The sequence below is a fragment of the Neopelma chrysocephalum genome, unplaced genomic scaffold (genome assembly GCF_003984885.1).
Source record: "Neopelma chrysocephalum unplaced genomic scaffold, ASM398488v2 Primary Assembly neopelma1_44, whole genome shotgun sequence".
Lineage (NCBI taxonomy): Eukaryota > Metazoa > Chordata > Aves > Passeriformes > Pipridae > Neopelma > Neopelma chrysocephalum.
Window position 1 is genome coordinate 11,731,488 of NW_020897703.1, and position 6,000 is coordinate 11,737,487.

Here is a 6,000-nt window from a genome sequence, read left to right on the forward strand (position 1 = left end):
AATATAAGCTGATCTGAGTCCAGGTTTTTTATCCTGTTCTAATGATAGAGTGCTACAATATTTTTTATTCTTCTAAAATTATTCTGGAATTAAACTGGGGGAAATGAGCCCAGAATGAGAACACAAAACAGATTATTTGCTGGCACTGTCATTTTGGTTTTTGTTGGAACCTGGTACCATCAGGTGTTAATCTAGGGTGAGAACTGCTACAAAGAACTATGTAATAATGCTAATAACTGTTTCTTCATTAGACCTTAAGGAGGTGTCAGAAGCAGGATGCAAACAGCATGACTGGATTGGTAATCAACACATTGGAAACATGCAGAAGTACAAACCAGAGCTACAAAAACTGAGATTTCATTTTAGCTGTTGATGAATGTGTGCTCAGCCCTTCAGAAAGGGGTTGCTATCTCCAGTAGGTTGTCTGCAAAAAGTGATGAGATTCCGGTTAGGACTCTGTCGTGCCCAATTGTCACCTCAGACCACACTTCAGGAAAGCCCCATCCCATGTTCCCAGGATGGCACAGGGATAACTTTATGCCTCACCACTACTTTTCTGCTTTACAGTGCTCCTGTGTGAGTTCCACACGAGCTGGTGATTTGTTCAGTTGGGATTTCACTGACCTCCCGAGGCCGCTGTCCTTACCAAGTGCTATATTATGCTCACACTTACCCAGAGCAAACAAGCCCCAGTACTTCCATGCAGTTCAACAAAACACAGTCTGATTTACACCAGTGTAAGTGACAGTAGGACTTGGCCCTGTGGAGCAGGGGCAGGGTCTGTAAGGCCAGATCCTCCATAGGTATAGGTTACTGTGTCTCAGTTTGCATTTGTAATGCCAAATTTACTTCTTTCCATTTAGTATGTGGCCCAAGGTCAAGTTAAGAAAATATTTCGCTGTCGTAATTATTCCCGTGAAATCCAGAGCAGTTTGTATTTGGCAACAAATGTCGTTTCCCATGCCTTAAGAAGCTGGCATTAATTTCCTGACACTGAACAAAGACAGATTCATTTACACATTTTCCTGACTGCCATTTTCGTCACCTCCTGCGTTTGAATCCCTGCAATCTGATGCAATCCTGTAGGAGCCTTCCTGGGAGCTACTATAGCACTAACAATAAGTGCATCTCCATTTAATGAGGATTTGTGACAGATTTCAGTCGGTGGGAGTTTTACTTTAAACCTGTGGAGTAAGCCTGGCACTGCCCTCTCGAGGGCTCTTGGCTCCTGCATTTGCTCCCTGAGAGCCTGCCCGTCCTCATTAGAGAGCAGAGGTGGGGATCTCACAGGAGGGTTATTCTCTGTGTGTCAGTAACCCTGCAGCTGGATAATGCTCTGTGGTTGTGCAGCCCTCAGGACCAGCTTAGTGCTTCTGATACAGACCCTCCAGCACCTTCCCTTTCTGAGCATCCTGCATATACAGCAGAGCCCAGGGCAGAGCTCCCTGGGGAGAAACACTGTGCCATTTCTCCCATCTGAAATGAAGCTCAGACTGGGAGCAGCCAAGCGGGAGCACTGGCGACAGCAAGGGCATTAGGATGGGATAAAGTCTTTAAGGGTTGCAGGGGACCTAGGGTGCCCTTCTGTGCCTCCAAGGGACCGAGTCTTGGCTCTGCCCACAAATGCAGTTGCTAACAGCCACCTCCTTTCTTTTTCACATAAATATTCCAGTCCGTGACATGTAGCTAATATCCTCAGCTGATGCTGGCTTGCCTGGCTCCCCTGAAGCAATGAATATTTATACTAGCTCAGAACTAGCATACATTTCATATACTTCTGATTATTGCTTACAGCTATTCCTGTATGTTTTCCCATAGTACTCAGAAGGCTGAATACCTTTTTCATGCCATGTTTTCAGCATAATTTTTCCCCACAGGTTTTTTCAGATTTACACATCTTGAGTTCTCATCACAACTTCACACTAATTTTAGCTGGGCAGTGGCAAAATTACCTAAAGGGCATTTGCCCCACCCATGCTGATACACAAAAATGACATCACCCCTTTCCACTCCTTCCCCCCCCCAAAAAATAAATTCAAGCCAAATAATTTTGCACATCCATGGCAACAACACAGGCACGGAAACAGCAGGATGGACCCTCCCACACCCTGGCCAGTTCTGCAGGATTTCAGTAAAATTTCCCATTTCTCAGGATATTAAGTTTGACTGCAAGGAAATCTAGACATCATGTAATCTCACTCCAGCTTTGGAGCTAATAAAGACACATAAAACATACCACAGCCTGGAAGCTTGCTCAGAGGTGCGTGTTCAGGATTTGAAACGAGGACAAGTACAGCATGGGGGTGACAGGAAAGAAAGAGCAAAGGAGGAAGACTGAACTATAGATAGCATAAGGAAGCACAGCCTGTTGGAAAAATAGAAATTTTCATAAGCAGGGAAGGCCAAATGCAGTGCAGGTTTAGATTACACACTTGCCACACTGGTGCTTGGCTGCTGCTGCACATGTGCTCCCCTTCACTCCTTCAGCCCCCAGCAGGGATTGCTCAGGGACACCCACAGGGATGCCATGAGTAGGGGGATGGCCCCCAGTGCAGGGAACAGCAGCTCTTCTCCCATCCCTGGGTATAGGGAAGTCGGACCTGACCCAGGCAGACACTGAAGCCATGTTCTGCGTGCAGAAGTGGCTTTCAATGATCATCACGCCACCTCTGCCATTTCCCTCTCTGGCCCAAGGACAGGGGTGAAGCAACTGCAGATGAAGCAACAAAACCCTTGGGCCAAGATCTGCATGGCACGTAGGCACCGGAGCCTCACCATTTCAGCAAGAGGTTCCCAAATATCTTTGAGAATCTGTGCCTTAGGATATGGCATGCTGAGACACCACCTGAAAGCGCACACCCGTGCAGGGGGTACATAGTGCCACTGCAAGGCTGCTTGCCCCTTGCAGGGCGAGGAGCTGCCTAGGCTATGGCTCAATATATCCCGATGCCTGCTGAGCAGACCTTCACCCCCTGCTTTGGGCCTTGGAAATGGGATGCTGAGCTTACTGGGCTGTTGGCAATACATTTTAAATAGCTTAGTTGAGCTTAGTCTATTGCCCATCTTAAACCCCCTCTTCTTCAGTCCTTGTATTGTGCGTTTGAAAAGAGGTGCTGTCATGAAACACAGATTGGGATTTGTTTATTCCTATGCCTGTTCTGTTGTTACACGCAATGCTAGAGCTCATCTCACCAAATCCATGACCATCAGTTGTGGCAGCAAAGCACTGAGGCAAAATGCATGGGGATGAGAAGGGGAACCGTGGCTTCCAGTACACAGCCTAAGCTCATGACACACAAGGAGAGCCCTTCATTACATACTCAGGAAGCATACAACGGTCTCATCACACACTTAGCATGGACATCTGAATCTGAGATAGGACTGTACATAAGACAACAACACCGGCCGGGCACAGGACAGTGGGACAGACAGAGGGACGAGAGGAGAGCAAGCCTTGCAAGCCAGTGGGACAAAGTCCAGAGCAAGGTACAGTCACTCCAGGTGGACACTGGAGTAATGGGATTTCCCTTGACTTTGGCAATGCTTGTACAGCTCACCATGTCAGGACAGCCTCCCATACGTATCTGGTCTCAGCAACCTTTTAGTTGCTTTTGAGGCTTATCTTCTTAGTTGAGATAGCTTTCATCATGCAGCAATGACATCCACCTTGGTTTTCATAGGGCTGTTACAGCAGAAGCTGACAGAGGTGTTGAGAAACCTCATGATTTTAACAAAGTTTTGCAAGTTTTGTACCCCAGGGCAGATTTTACATTTTCTGTGCTCATTTACAGTAAATAAATTTGTTATTCCTTGGTTCACACTTTTCTGTGCTGTTCCCTTTGAAGCTGCACCCCTGCATTTGGTCACTGCTTGAGTCTCCCTCACCAGGAGGAAATTCCCAGATGGACGCAGGGAATGATATGCTGGTTTAGATGAGAAAAATGGGTGTGGAGTGTATAATTCAGCTCTAAATCATGATGTCTTAGGGATTTATCGAGGAAATCTAATCAACACGTATGAGCATTCAGGAGTTAAAACCCTGTGGTGGGGGCTGCCTGGTGATTTTGAAGAGCTGCTGGAGAGAGCTGGGGTTAGGGAAATCCCCCTGGTGATTTGTAGTATTGGAGAAGGAGGACCAGAGCTGCTGAACTGCCAGGAATTTTATTTCTGGCCACAGCTGTTTATTCCATTTAGCACTGTTCCCCTCACACAAGGCAAACCCACACCTTCTAAAGAGGCTATAACATGCACTGCTTGTTTTTACCACATTACAGAAACATCTGACTTGGCTCTCCCCCTGTATTTTTAATGCTTGCCAGTTCTAACACCTCGGGCATAAAACTTTCAGATCATCCTCTGCCTAGGTTTTGGTTTCCAGTTTGATTTTTCCCTAGCAATGGGACACGTCCCAAACTATTTCTGACAAGAGCAACTCTCATCTTAACAAATAAGAAGTCCTTGGCTCTGTATGATATATGCCCTTGTTAAAGTAAACAATAACATTCATATTTTTCTGTAGGCTGCACCAGAGCACTGGTCAACCATTCAGTAAGTAGACCATATTTCTTATTGCAATTTACGGCCTGGAGATGGACAGGAGCTAATGCAAATGTCCTGAGCTTTTGTGAAGGATGTTGCAGGGCGCATAATGGCTTTGTAGTTACCTATGCTGAGCAGATACACAGTTCACTGATCTGTTAAGCACTTCTGAGATCACGCAGTGAGTAAAAAAAATACTATGTACTTGTAAACGTCAAGAGGATTTACTGGTATTTATAGAAAAAAAACTGTTTTACTATTTCCAGTTCTGTGGAGCAAATATGCTGTATACTTTAGGGTTCAGCTCTGTCTGCTCAGTAGTTTCTGTGTGGATCAGATTTTTAAGGTCATAAATTGATTGAGATGACCCTAGCAATTCAGCCCCATACCTGGGTCATTTAAAGCCCAAGGAAAGGCAAGTGACATTTAACAGTGGGAAACCAAGTAAAGCAAAGGGAATATGGAGGTTTGTAATATGACAATAAAAACAAGGCATGTGCATTTCATCAGCTGGATTTCATAAAGCTTGATCTTGCAAGCTCTCTTTTGCAAAATATGCCTGGGCGTATGAATTTATATGTTAGCCCAGAACACCAAACAACTCTCTAACAGGATTTGCCAAACACAAAATCAAGTCAAGCAAAAAAAGAAAGGATCAAGTCTAACAATAAACATGTGCTCTGGAAATTGCAACTCTCTAATTTAATGCACCACATGGAAGGTTTTGCATTTTATCAGTTTCTTTTTAATTGACCAGATTAATTATTTCCACCTTGTCATTTGGCAGGTAGGTCACTGCTCTTTTTCACAGCATTAATGAACTAATTCCATTTTTCCTTTTGTAATTAAAAGTGCCAGTTACAGAGATCACGTTTGTGAATTGGCTTGGTGCACAATAAAATTTACTCTGTATTAAAGAAAATATAACATCATTTCCCAGGTCAAGAGGGATTTCTTTCCTTTATATTTCTCCACCAGCAAAAACATGACTTAAAAAAAAAAGTCCTCTCAACCCTGCACTTTTCAGTCAGTGATAAAAATGGGCAAAATAAGATTACCAGCGAACTCCTGAACACCCGCAAGTCTCCCTTGGGCACACCATGCTCAAATAGAAATGTGGAAGCAATTGAAGGTTCATATTATCAATGTTTTGTATTTGAATCAAGGACTCCCACAATCAGGTCAAAAAGCAAGACTTCACAGTATCCCACTGCTGGCCCATTAGCCCCAGCTGCTTGCCTTAAGAGACACTGGAGACTTGTTCATTGCTACCAATACAAGTCAAATTCACTGGGATGAGCTGATTTGGGGGCTGCTGTGCTTTCAGAAGCTCATCTTAATTCTTAACTTGCCCTCTCAAATCGCTGTGCTTTTCCTGTCTTTAAATGCCATCACCCAGTGAACTTTCCTAAAGGCACCCAAGTCAGGTAGAGGCTGGATCTCGCTGCTTGTACTGGCTAA